The sequence below is a fragment of the Armigeres subalbatus genome, chromosome 3 (assembly GCF_024139115.2).
Source record: "Armigeres subalbatus isolate Guangzhou_Male chromosome 3, GZ_Asu_2, whole genome shotgun sequence".
NCBI lineage: Eukaryota > Metazoa > Arthropoda > Insecta > Diptera > Culicidae > Armigeres > Armigeres subalbatus.
In genome coordinates this window covers 349654721-349671716 of record NC_085141.1, presented here as the reverse complement: position 1 = coordinate 349671716, position 16996 = coordinate 349654721, and positions in this window count along the sequence as shown.

Here is a 16996-nt window from a genome sequence, read left to right as displayed (position 1 = left end):
CTCACTTCTCACTTGTCATTTCTCGTTTCTCCCTTCTTATTTCTCACTTCACACTCCTCACTACTCCCTTCTTTCTTCTCACTTCTCGCAAATTACTTCTCATTTCTCACTTATCACTTCTCACATATCACTTCTCAATTCTCACTTGTCACCCCTCACATCTCACTTCTCACTATTCACTTCTCACTTCTTACTTCTCACTTTTTACTTCTCACCTCCTCACTTTTCGCTTCTCACTTCACACTTCTCGCTTCTTACTTCTTACTTATTCCTTCTCACTTCTCCTTTCTTGCTACTCACTTCTCACATATTACACCTTTTTTCTCATTTCTCACTTCTCACTTCTCCCTTCTTACTTCTTACTCGGCTCAACGGCTGTGGACAAATGACCTTCGGTACTGACGGCCTTCGCTATAATGACCCAGCATCGTACCTCCATTAAATACTCTTAAGTGTTTTCCCTTGAAAAAGGCTTAGAATATCCAACCGCGTAAAATCCGAAATCCGACTTTTGCAAAAATCGTTCAAAAATCAACTTTTCACAATTTTCACGTGATTTCAAGACTTTTTCGAAAAACCGTGTGAAAAATTAAATCCGCGTAAAAAAACACGTAAATTCCAAAAACCGCGTAAATCCCAAAATCCGCGTAAAAAGCGACCCCAGTGTACTATAAACGTTCTGGAGCACTACTTATGTAACTAATAACTTTGTCAATTATTTATTAATTACTATTATTAAAATTAATAATTTTATTAGGTAACGTTTTTATAGTTACTTACTATTGACAAAGTTTTTTTTTGTCTTTTTTAGTCTCGCTAATAAGTTATTAGTTACATGAGTAGCGCTCCAGAACGTTTAAAGTATTATATTCAAGGCAAGACCGAGCCAGTGCCAGTACCAGTACTACCGGTACTAATACTTCCAGTACCAAAGAATTGATTCTCGAAAAAAGGAGTCAGCACTACCAACCCTACTCGAATACATGTATCTGCGCCTTTGCATTCCTGAAGTCCAGCTTCGGATTCAACTTCTGCACCATCGCTTGACAGTTAACGTCAGTACTGCCGTAATTTGAAAAGTGACGTACACGCCATTTTCCAAAAATAGCGTTAACGAGTACTACTCATCGAGCTCTTTAACAGAAAAATTGAAATCATGCATGTTGTAAAATTGCTGTTACGTCACTTTTTCAGATTACGGCAGAGTAGTGAACTGCGAAAAGGAACGAAACACACAAGTATTAGAATTGAAAAGAAGTTCACATCAACCTAAAACATCACCTGGCCGAAATGGTTTTGACAGTAAGAATCATGAAACGAAATAATCGTTTGGCTGAAAGGGTCATATGGCCGAAAATGTAATTCGGCCGAGCGTGTTATACGACCGAAAATGTTGTTTGGCCGAACAGGTCATGTGGCTGGAGAGGTCATTTTACCGAGTGAATCATACGACCGGTCATGTCATTCGTTAAACGGGTCACATGAGCTTGAGCATGTGCATGATGACCGTGTATTTTGTAGTTACCAACTCCATGATTGACTAGACCAATCGTATTAGTATTTTCCATTCAACTCGGTCCATGGCTGCACGTCGCCAATTATTTTGGCTTATAAACTAAACTACTTACGAATTTAAATTCAAAAATATTTTGTTAAGAAAATTAAGCTTTCTAGTGGAATGTCTTCACTTGTCATAAGACGAGTTTGTACAATCCCATTGAATTCCGCCACTTAATTGTTTCTTGACAGATACGTATTTCGACCTCAACAGTAAGGCCGTCTTCAGTGTCTCGTACTTGAGTCGACTTGACTAGTTGAGTCGAGTACGAGACACTGAAGACGGCCTTACTGCTGAGGTCGAGATACGTATCTGTCAAGAAACAATTAAGTGGTGGAATTCAATGGGATTGTACAAACTCGTCTTATGACAAGCAAAAATATGCAACTGAGAAAGAACACCCAAAAAACAAATCTGACAATTATTGTATACAATCTTGGCATATACAATTCTGCAAGCTTTCAATACAGATATTGTATTAAAATAATACAAATCTGTAAAATAACAATGCAGCAATTGTATTAAAATCTTCCGAAATTGTATATGCCAAGCTGTATTAAAATCTGCCATCCGCTGCTGGTTGTTTTTTTTAACGAGGGTAATGGAAATCTGCAACCAGACACCTGGGGAGGCAAACCCAGGTAGTGTGGAAATGGGATCACCACTCCCGACCCACTAAAATCAACTCCTTCCACTCCAGTCATTCCCCCGGCCCGCAATTAAACAATACTTCGGGGATGACTATTGGCATTGCGCGACGTACACAAGTGCACGTATGCGCCTCAACTCTCCGACACTCCCCATACAACACATTTGCACAAGCCACACTGGCACCACATGTGCCCCAACACTCACCTGCCTATGCCGCTTGAATGATTGCAAGAGGCTAACAGGTACCCTGCAGGGGGTACCCCATGCCGCCATCTCACAACATAGACAGTCCTCATTCAGTATGGTGTTCACCCCGTCCTGCAACAGGGTGGCACCACTTGTCTACCAAGCCGGAGGCGGCCCTACCACAGCAGTACAAGTCAGACAAAATTATTGCAGTAACTTGAATATTACTTAATCGGGCCACATATCAGTTGCAGTCACCTGTGTGGAATATGTGAACTGCTAGGGTAGTGTCCCCTACTTCTGAGGTGCCGCAGAGGTATCTGCCCCCCGACACTCCTGCCAGGCCTAGCGAGACTTCACTCAATCCGTCCCTGGCAGCCGGATCACACTACTGCCTAAGCAGCCACTCTGACCACACGTACCATGCGAGTCTGACTTGTGTGCTCGCTCATACATTCAGTCCCAATCGCTTGCACCACTCTCTTGACATTCAGTCTCTCACTCAGTGGGGGTTGTAATACCCCCATCTCCCATTTATATCCACTCTGTGCACCTCCTGTGCATCGATTGGGCGTGGAACACCCGGCACGTCACGCGTGCCTAACACTCACCTACCCGGGCTTTGATGCTGCCAATAGGTCTCGGACAGGTGCTTTGCAGGCAGCACCCACCTATTGATATTTCGAAGCCCAGATAGTCCTCAGTCAGTGTGGTGGTCTCCCCATCCTGCAACGAGGTGGCACCACTTACCTTACATGTCTCCAATTTCTGAGGTGCCGCAGAAGCATCAACCCCCCGACACTCCTGCCAGTCGTAGCGAGACTTTCGTGTCCCCTACTTCTGAGGTGCCGCAGAGGTATCTGCCCCCCGACACTCCTGCCAGGCCTCACCAGACTTCAGTCATTCTAACACTACCGACCATACTTCCAAAAACTTCTTCGCCGAAACAGAATTCGACTGAAGTTCTAATTTATTGTCAGAATTTCAATCGAATGAAAAGCCCAGCCAAAATGAAGGATATATTTAAAAATTTATTAGGCTCATCCTTTTCGATTATTCTGGCAACTGAAACAAGCTGGGATGAAAGCGTTAGGAGTGAAGAAATTTTTGGAAGTAACTTTAATGTATTTAGAGATGACAGGAGTTTTCTAACGTCTCAGAAAAAGTCCGGTGGTGGTGTTCTAATAGCTATTTCAGCAAACTTTAATTCAATCATCACAACAAATAAATACAATGAATTTGAGCATGTCTGGGTAAAAACCCATATAGCTGGAGAAATGCATATATTCGCATCGGTATATTTCCCACCTAATCATGCTTGTAAGCACAACTATGAATCTTTTTTTGAGTGCGCTGAACAAATACTATCAGAACATCCACCGGAGGTTAAAGTTCACATCTATGGGGACTTTAACCAACGCAATGCTGACTTTATTCTAGACTCAGAAAACGAATGTATCCTACTGCCAGTCGTTGGGGATAACGAAACTTTGCAATTAATGTTTGACAAGTCTGCAAGTTTAGGATTGAACCAAATTAATCATATAAAAAACAATCAAAATTGCTATTTGGACCTCTTGCTGACAAATATCTATGAAGATTTCTGTGTAACAGAATCTATCAATCCATTGTGGAAAAATGAAGCGTTCCACACTGCAATCGAAAACTCGTTATTCATTCATGAGCAACAAAGACCCAACGATTGTGAGTATGAGGTATGTCTTTGAATATAATTTAGCGAACTATGAAAATATTCGAGGTAGGTTAAGTAGTGTAAACTGGCAAATAGTTTTAAGAAATGAAGAAAATGTCGAAGCATCTGTTAACACTTTTTACAAATTATTATCTGACATAATCTCACAAGAAACACCACTAAAACGAAAACGACGTCATAACAATAATAAAGACCTAATTTGGTATAACCGGCAAATCAAGAATTTAAGAAATCGCAAGCAAAAAGCACACAAAATTTATAAAAGTCATAACAGTAATGAAAATTTAGTATATTACTTGGACGTATGCGATCAATTGAATTACGCTATCAGTAACGCATTGGAAGATTACAATTCAAAAACTGAGAGCGAAATAAAGTCCTGTCCTAAGAACTTCTTTAATTACGTAAAAACAAAACTGAAATCTAATAACTTTCCATCAATTATGCATCTTGACGAAAACGCGGGGGATAGCTCGGAAAAGAACTGTAATCTTTTTGCAGATTTTTTCCAGGAAACCTATTCTACATTTTCTGAAAATGATCGTGACCACGACTATTTTGCATTTTTTCCAGACTTTTCAAATGATATTGGAGTGAATCAACTTCATGTCCATGACATTTTGCAGGCCCTACGTAGTTTAGATGCTTCGAAAGGTCCTGGTCCTGATGGAATCCCTCCTATATTTATGAAAACCCTAGCAGTGGAACTAACCACTCCATTATTTTGGCTATTTAATATGTCACTAGAATCAGGAAAATTCCTAATATATGGAAAAAATCATTTTTGATACCCATTTTCAAATCTGGCAAAAAATTAGACATACGTAATTATCGTGGAATAGCCATTATATCTTGCATTCCAAAACTTTTTGAGGCCATAGTAAACGAAAAATTATTCAAACAAGTAAAAAAACGAATAACAGACATACAGCATGGCATCTTTAAAGGGCGTTCACTTACTTACTTTTTGCAATGGATAAAGGAAACCATGTAGAAGCTCTTTATACTGACTTCAGTAAAGCATTTGATCGCATAGATATACCCATGCTTCTATTCAAATTGAAAAAAAAAACTGGAATTGAGCCGGGACTACTCAAATGGCTTGAATCCTACTTAACTGATCGCCAATTGATTATAAAATTTAACAACAATAGATCAAAACCCATTCAAGCCACTTCCGGTGTCCCCCTATTATTCATAATATATGGCATTGTATGGTCTCCATTTTCAATAGCACACGAAGAAAGATTAGAATCAGTACAAAAACAATTCCTATTATTTGCTCTTCGTAAATTAGGTTGGACAACATTCCCACTTCCATCATATGAGGCACGCTGCAAGCTTATAAACATTCAATCTTTAAAAGAGCGTCGTGAAATTGCAATGGTTTCATTTGTTAACGATATAGTTTCGCAGCGTATTGATTCAACAAACATTTTATCGAAATTAAATTACTACACACCATCTCGACAACTGCGTCATCGACATACATTTTTAATTAATCACTGCCGTACAAATTATACAAAATGCGGACCTCTCAATCAGATGATGGCCATCTATAATCAACACTGCGAAACTATTGACTTTACAATGTCTCGGCAGAACCTAAAAAAATATTTTGTCACAATTCGAAACCTACACATCTAAATTTACATTAAATCCCAAAATTAAACACTACTTAACCAAACTATTTCTATTTTTATACACTATAATACCGTTTTTATAGCATTAAGAAAATAAAGAAAAACATGTATATTGTATATGTACTAGTCTACGTCGGTTGACGAAAATAAATAAAAAAAAAAAACATGCGTACCATGCGAGTCTTATTTGTGTGCTCACCCATACACTCGGTCCCTCACTCTGTGGGGTATTACCAGGGATTGAACTTATCATTTCATTATCATTTAGTATTCAGCAAATAACTCATTCCAAAGGTGGAATTCCCAAAAGTGTTGTATCGCGGACTTCAAGCGCTATTTCCCCTCTACAACTTTGTCTAAGGGTACATTGCTCTATGTCTAATAACAGCGTGAACCGCTAGTATCATTTAACATACTAAATGATAATAACACTTATTATCATTTAGTATATTCAGTGATACTAGCGTCTCACGGTGTAAATATTAGATATAGAGCAATATACCCTTAGACAAAGTTGTAGACGGGAAATAGCGCTTGAAGTCCGCGATACAACACTTTTGGGAATTCCACCTTTGGAATGAGTTATTTGCTGAATACTAAATGATAATGAAATGATAAGTTCAATCCCTGGGTATTACGAGTAATACCCCCAACTCCCATTCGCTTGCACCACATGTGCACCAGTTGGGGGTGTGTGGGTACTACCCACTGCCACCCGCTTGCCGCCGAAGCAGCCCTCGCTCTGTGGAACCTCCACAGGCGCCGTTAACGACCTGGCTAATTGTTTCACCCCCAGGTCATTCATCCTCTCGGCACGGGTCCCCTGACACCTTGGGATTCGGGGTTAGGGACGCCATATTGTCATCTTCAGTATTGTACTGAGCCTGGCGATATGGCCGGATTTACACCGTTACGCACTACTTCCAAGTATCCATATCCCAACTTAACGGGAGCTGCTGGTTGGGTGAACATAAACAAACATCCATTGGGAACCACGTCATCGTCGGCAGGCATGCAGAAACAGGCTGTACTAGAAGAGAAAAAGGCGTATCTCGGTGACCGAGCGGCTAAAGATGTAACAGAAGACATCTCTGGAGCCATGACTTGAGAGGCTGCCAAAAACAGGTTGTTCTGGAACTAGTCAACATTGAAAACGAGAGCAGTATTTCTGGCTTCGGCCCGACATATATCAATTTCTGTTATCGGAAGAGAAACTAGTGTTCCTCACTGCCCGAGCAGCTAAAGTTCCATCTTTAGAAGAAATCTCTAGAGCTATGACGGGAGAGGCTGCCAAAAGCAGGTTGTTCTGGAACTGGAAGAGAAACTGGCGTTTCTTGCTGACCGTCCAACTGAGAGAATATCATTAACATCCATCTGGAACCACGTCATCGTCGGCAGGCTGGCAGTAGCAGGTTGTACTGGAAGAGAAAATTGCAACTGCCCTAGCAGCGCACATGTTCAACTCATATGTGATCAGATTTAATCACAATCAAGATTCTGCAACCATTTTGGTCTGACTTGTGCTGTTCGGGTAAAGATGAAACTAAAGCTATCCCTGGAGGCTGCCAAAAGCAGGTTGTTATGGAACTATTCAACATTAAAAACGGGAGCATTATCTCAGACCTCGGCCAGACAAATACTAATTTCTATTACCTGGAAGAGAACATGCAGAACCAGCTGGCGCAAGCTGTACTCCATGATACAGAATCCAATTTGTAGTTGAGGATTGTCAGAATCTTCAGAACCGATGAGTGTAGTACGAGTTTGCATGGAACTGATGTAGTATTCTGTTAGAATTGATGAGTTTTTTTGTGCAGCGAGATGATCTTGAATTTGATGTACGGCGAGATAAGTATGAACTGCCAGTTGACGTATCGTTGTGTCTGAGATCGTATTCATATTTTTACAGCATGTTTTAATGTTTTAACATTTCGCTCATGTTTCAATGTAACAGGCAGATTATTGAAACCTTTTTTTTTTTTTTGCTGTAATAGGAAACGCTTCTCTTGGCCATCTCTGTATCGATGCATAGGGTGACTAGAATGGCACCATTTAGAAGCAAGTATCTATGAGAAGCATACTCGAAACCCTGATTGTGATGTGCTTCCATGTTATACATGTTGTTGTGAACTTGGCGCAAACATCGGAACTCTCTCAAGGCAGAAGCTGGTAGTATCGATGATGTACAGATCAACTGTTGGATACAACCTTGGTAGGTTAAATACTACTTTCAAACAACGGTTTTCAATTACTTATAAAGGTTTCAATCTACACTTTGCTGCAGCTCCCCAAATCGCTACAAGGTATTGTAACTTTGATTGTACAAACGCGTGGTACATTGTTAACAACGTTTTGCGATACAGAAATTTGGAGACCTTCAACAATATACCCCATACTGAGCTGATGCTAGTTTTTAGTGAATCCACTAGAGTTTTGAATCAATCACTAAGCTAATGTGCTTGAAATTGTCCACATTGTCAATTGTACTACTAGGTCGCTGTGCGATACTCCTCCTCGATATGGCGAATGTAGAACCATAAATTTTGTTTTGTCCAATTCTGAGAAACTAGGTTCTCGTTGAAGAAATCATAGAGCTTCGACATTTTTTCCGATCGATTATGTTTGTGTCAGTTTGTGATAGATACGCCAATTATCAAGTGTTTCCAGAGATGGAAAGTGAGAGACTTTTAATTTATCTCTGGAATCAAACCGTGTCAACGACATTGGTATTATGGCACGTAGTTTTGAGAAAATGGCAGAATACCACATCATACTGAAGAGGGAAGTTAAGCGGATCGAAAAACTAAAAAGATGAAATACTTGACAGGAAGAGGCTCAAAAGAAAACAACGTGACCGAGTTTGTATCGAGGTGATTGAATAATTCGTGTACGTGGGCTCGCTGGTAACCGCCGAATACGATTCCAGTAAAAAAAATGGCACGATGGCACGAAATCATAATATCTTCTTTGGGATCCGCAAGAACCTCGATCGAATAGCGTTTTATCCATCAAACCGAGTGTGATCCGACTAGAATACAGAAATATGTTATGTGCGATACACCCAATACCTACATTAGTTCAAATAAATTAATAAAAACAATCAAAATCTTATTACTGATTTTGATTGTTTTTATAAATGAGGTAATAAACAAAATCAATGGAGATCATGGTATAGAAACTGAAACTTTCACATTTGATGAAACATCAAACGCTTTTGCGTGAAAAAATCCTTCGAAGTTTTTACGATATACAATGCGCCTCCACACACGTCCACGCTCCATAATAAAAAAAAAAGCAGACACGTGTAGTTTCGGTTTCATGAGTTTTACAGTAACAGGACATTATTACTTTTTTGTAATGCGAAGTTGTCAACATTATTAAGGTTTCATGAAGTGTTGAAAAGTCATCAGCAACATGAATGTTTTGCCTCCAACACATTATGTTGCCGCTTTCCGTACCCCTTACTTGCAGACTCCAGCCTTTTGCTAATAGATTTGGAATGAACATTTGACCTTTCTGACGATATAAAATAAACAACAAACAATATGTATCCTATCTTTGGTAATTTTTGAGAGGATTCCCCCGCACCCTGCCATCATTCGATCCTGCTGACCTGGGATTCCAGCGAGAAAGTTGCATTGTATCAAAGGTTTTGTTCGTACGAGCCTCTCTGGTCGACGAGTATCGCATCCGTGTATGATGATAGCCGGGCAAGGTTTTGACGCGACGACGATTGGGTATAGCACAAAACGAAAGAATAAAAAAATACGCTGTATGAATGAAATCACACACGGTTGGATTAATCTGCGCTCAGGCCTATCAGGAGATTTTAATCTTCAATGAATTTGATTTGATTCAATTAGTACAGGGGTTGCCGGGTTTGTCGGGCTTTCATGCCGGTGCGTCAGCTGTTGATGACTGCCAATGATAAAAACAAATCATAGATGCGTGAATGGTATTAAAAATAGATTATTATCAACCAACAAAGAATTCAACTAACAAACAAATCGATTGAGTATTAACAAACTAAAATAAACGCTTTCTCGTTCAAAAATGTTGTATCGAATGGATATTTTTAACTAGTTGCAAAAGCTTCATTCTTACAATTGTTTCATTTTTTTATCATTCGTCTTGATAAATCCGATCGCCTTTGGATTATAAATTTGTTCAGACGCTAAATTCACAACGCTTCGCGATTAAACAGCACGCCTTCTATTCCTCGCTATGAACTTTGTCAACATCCGGATGAAATTCTGCGTTTGATATTGAACCGTTAAAATATTTATCGTTAACAGCGAGCGTACCCCAGGAGTGGCTCATCACGTCACATGATTCGGATGGGAACAATTGCCCAACAAGACACGCACAATACACTCGGCGCTATTGAATAATCCGCTAAACAATGGGTGCGGCATTTCCACCAAGTGCTGTCGCATGGAGTGAGGGTCAATCGAATTCAAAAGAATCACAATCAATAGCTGTATGATGTCTATTTACGAGTGAGTGCGATTTGTAACAGTGTTTAATCGTATTGTTTGCCGTAATGGTTCTCGCCCAGGGTTGGAAGGTAAGTCCGGACGGGGGAAAATCGTAAATATTTGCACCACATAAATCACCATTGTCTAACGACGACGACTAGAGCCGGAGATGGCGCGTAAGCTTGATTAAACTGGAGAACGGTTTGATGTGCTGCGGCAGCAGTCGCTGCAAAATGATATATTTATAGAGGGTAAATCAACAATACCGGATGGTATATAAAAATGTGCAAACATGAGATCGAGACACTGTCAATTAGTGACAGACCAACGCGCGGCTTCGAGTCTTTTGTTTGGGTGACGGATCGGTATGGGTCAACTGATGGGGTGTTCACCTTTGGCACGCCGATTAGATAGACGTACTACTTAAAATGTTTCAAAATTGAAACTGTCTTCTTGTTAACACAATTGCCATCTGGTAATCATTATAATACATTGCAAAAAACCCGTTTTCAACGTCAAACTATCCCGAATGAGCAGCTGAAATATATTTAGCCTAAATCTCAACCGTCCTTCCTAAATTAACTAATTTTCTATCCTTGAATCGTCACGAGTACTTTGGTCTAGAAGTCTGCGCCGACGTTTTTCCAACGACGCGTCGCTGTACAACATTTATCGAGCGACGCCAAAATGGACATACGATCGATAGTGTTCACTTGTATATTCTTATGGTAAAATGAGCCATAGTTTTGATGTCCTCTATTAATCTTTTCTAAAATCCAATCATGTTGAATGATATGATTCTTTGCAATTGAAAAAATAGATCTGATCTGTTTAACAAAAGCATTCGTCTCGCCCATCAAGTCAACAGGCTCAGATTTATTATTATTAAAATCTTTATTAAAGAGGTTTTTAGCCCAAGGCTAGTTCACCTCCGATGAAAGGCTCAGATTTGTCAATACTGCCTTCCTTATCAATCTGATTTTTGTTGCATTTAAAATACAACATCCGTTATTATGCGTTTCTGTTGTTGGTTCCCCCTGAGATCCGCAAAGATACTGCCAGGGGTTTATGTACCCCAAGTTGAGCACCGCTGTGTTAGGGCAAAACTTTTCCGTTTAAATGACCCTTTCTGCAAAACGACCATTTCGGCCAAACGGTATTAACAGTCAAACGATTTTTTCTTCCAAATGACTTTTCTTATGGTTTCTTCTGCAGAACGACCGACCAAACGGCCAAACGCAGTTTTTGGTCGAACCACCTTTTCGGCCAAATGCGGTTAAACAAACGACTTTTCCGGCCAACTGACTTTTCCAATCGAATGGCACTTTCTGCAAAACGACCGACCATTTCGACAAAATAGCATTTTTAGGCCAAATGATTTGTTAGGTAGCCAACTTTTTTGGCCAAATAGCTTTTTCGAATAAATGGCTCTTTCTGCAAAACGACCATTTTGGCTAATTGGTATTTCCGCAATCGACTTTTTCGGACAAATGGCATTTTCGGTCGAACGACTTTTTACGGGCAAATGGTCTCATAGCGCAATCAACCTTCTCGTCCATATGTCGTTTTCAGCCAAATAACATTTTCGGTCAAACCGTCTTTGCCCTTAAAGTCAGTTCATTCAAATGGAAATCAGGTCGAAGGTCATAAAGCCAAAAGTTGTTTGAGCGAAAATAGCATTTCTCGATTATGAAAAAATGTTACTTAGGTCTTTTTGAAAAATTAAGCGACATTTGGCCGTATAGGTCAGTTGGCCAAATACGTCATTTGGCCGAATAGGTCTTTTGGTCGAATAGGTCATTTGGCCAGATAGGTCATTTGACCGTATAGGTCATTTGGTCGAATTGGTCATTTGGACGAATAAGTCATTTGGCCGAATAAGTCATTTGACCGAATAGGTTCTTCCTTCTTCTTCTTATTGGCATTACATCCCCACACTGGGACAGAGCCGCCTCGCAGCTTAGTGTTCATTAAGCACTTCCACAGTTATTAACTGCGAGGTTTCTAAGCCAGGTTACCATTTTTGCATTCGTATATCATGAGGCTAGCACGATGATACTTTTATGCCCAGGAAAGTCGAGACAATTTCCAATCCGAAAATTGCCTAGACCAGCACCGGGAATCGAACCCAGCCACCCTCAGCATGGTCTTGCTTTGTAGCCGCACGGCTAAGGAGGGCCCTCGGTCATTTGGTCGAATAGGTCATTTGGTCGCATAGGTCATTTGGCTGAATAGGTCATTTGGCCGAATAGGTCATTTGGCCGAATAGGTCATTTGGCCAAAAAGGTCATTTGGTCGAATAGGTCATTGGGCCGAATAGGTCCTTTGGCCGAATCATTTGAACGAATAGGTCATTTGGACGAACAGGTCATTTGGCCGAATAAGTCATTTGGCCAAATAAGTCATTTGGCTGAATAGGTCATTTGGCCAAATAGGTCATTTGGCCGAATAGGTCATTTGGCCGAATAGGTCATTTGGTCGAATAGGTCATTTGGCCGAATAGGTCATTTGGCCGAATAGGTCATTTGGCCGAATAGGTCATTTAGCCGAATAAGTCATTTGGCCGAATAGGTCATTTGGCTGAATAGGTCAATTGGACGAATAGGTCATTTGGCCGAACAGGTCATTTGGCCGAATAGATCTTTTGGCCAAATAGGTCATTTGGTCGAATAGGTCATTGGGCCGAATAGATCATTTCGCCGAATAAGTCATTTGGCCGAATAAGTCATTTGGCCGAATAGGTTATTTGGCCGAATTGGTCATTTGGCCGAATAAGTCATTTGGCCGAAAAAGTCATTTGGCCGAATAAGTCATTTAGCCGAATAGGTCATTTGGATGAATAGGTCATTTGGTCGAATAGGTCATTTGGCCGAATAGGTCATTTGACCGAATAGGTCGTTTAGCCGAATGGGTCGTTTAGCCGAATAGGTCATTTGGCCGAGTAGGTTATTTGGCTGAATAGGTCAATTAGCCAAATAGGTCATTTGGACGAGTAGGTCATTTGGCCGAATAACTCAGATGGCCGAATAGTTTATTTGGCCGAAAAGGTCATTTGACCGAATAGGTCATTTGGCCGAATAGGTCATTTGACCGAATAGGTCGTTTAGCCGAATAGGTCATTTGGCCGAGTGAGTCATTTGGCTTATTAGGTCAATTAGTCGAATAGGTTATTTGGCCGAATAAGTCAGATGGCCGAATAGGTTATTTGGCCTCAAAGGTCATTTGACCGAATAGGTCATTTAGCCAAATAGGTCATTTGGCCGAGTAGGTCATTTGGCTAAGTAGGTCATTTGGACGAGTAGGTCATTTAGAAGAATAGGTCATTTGACCGTATAGGTCATTTGGCTGAATAGGTCATTTGGTCGAATAGGTCACTTGGTCGAATTAGTCATTTTAACGAATAGGTCATTTGGACGAATAGGTCATTTGGTCGAATAGGTCATTTGGCCGAATAGGTCATTTGACCGAATAGGTCGTTTAGCCGAATAGGTAATTTAGCCGAGTAGGTCATTTGGCTGAATAGGTAAATTAGCCGAATAGGTCATTTGGCCGAATAGGTCATTTAGCCGAATAGGTCATTTGGACGCAGTGGATTAAAATGTACTGTCTTGAACTGTAAATCTGTTGATGGTCACGTGTTGCATGTGTGACGGTCATGTAACACAAATTATTGTAGCATGACAGAAAAAAAAGTCATGAGCTACCGTGACATTTTTCTATGCGACATAATATGTGTCACAAATGAAGCTAATGGAATATAATTTTGAAGGTGATGAATGCATCACCAATGGAGCTAAATATTAGAAAACGTTTCAATAATTTATCTATGTATAAAGCAAGCGTCGGTAAACGCCTTAAGGTAGGCAATTATAGTTGGAATGCATCGATTGTTTGGACAAAGGCATCATCACAGCTAGTGGAATTAGGGGTAACTGGGGTAATATGCACCCCCGGTGCAAAACGACTTTTTGGCATATTCGGCTATGTTCCAGGAATATTTTCATTAATGTTTACTACTGGATCGCTAGTTCGAGATCCGAACTACATGCGCTTTAGTAAATACTCTGGAAAAACTGCTGAAAATGTATTAAAAATGGCAAATGGGTCGTTTTGCCCCGAGGGTGCATATTACCCCAGTTTCCCCAACCTGGGTTTTCAACAATAAAAATCAAAATTTTGAAATTTCAACCAAGAAAATAAGATTACTTATCAAACAATTATACGTACGAGCCTATTTTTTTGTTATTATATTGGTTCTTAGTGCCTTTTTTTAATATATCTAGAAATATCATTTTTTACTTAGATTAGATAATCAAAAACAGGTTAACAAAACAGGCTCGAATAGTTGAAATATTAAATTATTTAAATAATTTTTAAGTCTGTAAACACGTTCTTTTTTCAGAGCAGCAATAGCTTTTAAATATATAAGAAGTGTCTCAGCGTTTGACGATTTATTGTTTTGAGAAATCTTACTCGGGATATAAAATAACGATACACTCAGTACGAAAGTGAATTCTCCGGGATTTGAACCCCCTCCCCTATGAAAAATTGTTACATTATAAATTATTTTTGTTCTGACCCCACCCGCCATAAGCCTTGACGTAATAAGTGTGCAGTCAAACGAAACAAATTGTTTATTAATTTACTTTTTCTATAAGCATCATAGCTTTTATGACTGCTCAGAACATTCATTTTGCACTACCATCATAATAGATAGCGATACATTCACAAGCGGCACGGATATTGTCACATGATACGAACGACTCGCGGGTAATACATTCATTGCCATGAATGGCATGTGTCTACAACACTATAATTGTCGCAAGAGAATGTTGTGCAACATTCTGTCCGGTACAAACAATGTGACATGATAATAGCAGCAAAAATGTACTGTACGAATCACTGTTTGGAAGAATAGGTCATTTGGACGAATAGGTCATTTGGTCGAATAGGTCATGTGGCCGAATAGGTCCTTTGGCTGAATAGGTCGTTTGACCGAATTGATCATTTGGCCGAATAAGTCATTTTGCCGAATAGGTCATTTGGCCTAATAGGTCATTTGGCCGAATAAGTCAGTTGGCCGAATAGGTTATTTGGCCGAAAAGGTCATTTGACCAAATAGGTCATTTAGCCAAATAGGTCATTTGGCCGAGTAGGTCATTTGGCCAAGTAGGTCATTTGGCCGAGTAAGTCATTTGCCCGAGTAGGTCATTTGGTCGAACAGGTCATTTGGCTGAACAGGTTATTCGGCTGAGAAGGTCGTACAGCTGAATGTGTCATGTGACGTCTCAATGAGAAAAATGAGAAATAAAAAGTTAGAAGTGATGAGTGAAAAGAGAGGCGTTTTCCTTTTCTCTTCACGCAGTGAGAAGTGATAAGTGATAAAAGAGGGGTAAGAAATGAGAAGTGAGACGACTCACTTCCCACTCCTCATCTCATACTTCTCGCTGTGAAAGTGAGAAGTGCGAAGTGAGTAGTGAGACGTCCAACTTCTTACTTCGCACTACCCATTTTTCACACTGAGAGATGAGAAGTGTGACGTATCACTTCTCACTCCTTATTTCTCAATTCTCACTTTAAAAAGTGAGAAATGCAAAGTGGAGACGTCTCACTACTCAAGGTACCTTCCATTTGACTGCTTTGGTAGCCAGGTAGTTGAAATGCTGTTTTCCTTTCTTTCCAACATCATGTAAAGAAATTTTATTTGCCCTTCCATTTCTACTTCAACAGTGAATTAAAGTCGATCATGGAAGCTGTTGGATGTGTCCACAATCTTTTGGATGTGTTCATTCTTAGCAACACACATGCAGTCATCCACATACCTTCGATACAGCCTCAAACTGGTTTGCTCTCCCTTCAGTTTGTTCCTGCACTCCTGTTCAAGCTTTTCCATAACCACGTTAGCAATTACTGGGGAAAGTGGAGATCCCATGGGTACGTCAAGCGTTTGTCCATATACCTTTCCTTGGTATACAAAAAAAGTTGACTCCAGAACCAACTTGACAGTGCCAATGAAACTCGTTTTGTCTATGTTGGTATGTTGTTCCACTTCTTCTCATCGCTCCTCAAGACATTGCAATGCAAAGTCTACTGGTACGTTTGTGTACAGTGAGACCACTAAGTAAGACGTCTCACTCTTCATTTCTCACTTCTTACCATAAAAAGTGAAAATCGTGAATCGAGTAATAAGACGACTCACTTCTCACTGTGAAAAGTGAGTAGTGAGTCGTCTTATTACTGACTTCACGTTTTTTTACGCGATTTTTACCGAGGTCTCAGTAGAAGTGATGTTTCAGTTGCTGAGATACGGTGAATATTTTGCCGAAAATCGTCAATAAACCTAATTTCCTGCCGAATTTGAGTTCTGAAATTTACTGAGCTACAGCGGTGACCAATTTTACCAAGCTCGAGAAAGAAAAACTTAGTGTGTAGTGAGAAGCGAGACGTCTCACTTTTCACATCTTATTTTTCACTTTTAAAGTGACCTATTCGGCCAAATGACCTGTTCGGCCAAATAATCTATTCTGCCAAATTTCCTGTTCGGCTAAATGTCCTATTAGGCCAAATGACCTTCTCGGCCAAATGATCTATTCGGCTTGATGACTTATACGGCCAGATGACCTATTCGGCGGGATGACCCGTTCGGCCAAATGACTTTCGGCCGATTTGTTCGGCCTAATGGCATTCGGCCAAATGGCTTTCGGCCGAATGGATTTCGGCCAAAAGACCCTTCCCCGAAAAAGTCTTCTACTTTTTCTTCCTCATT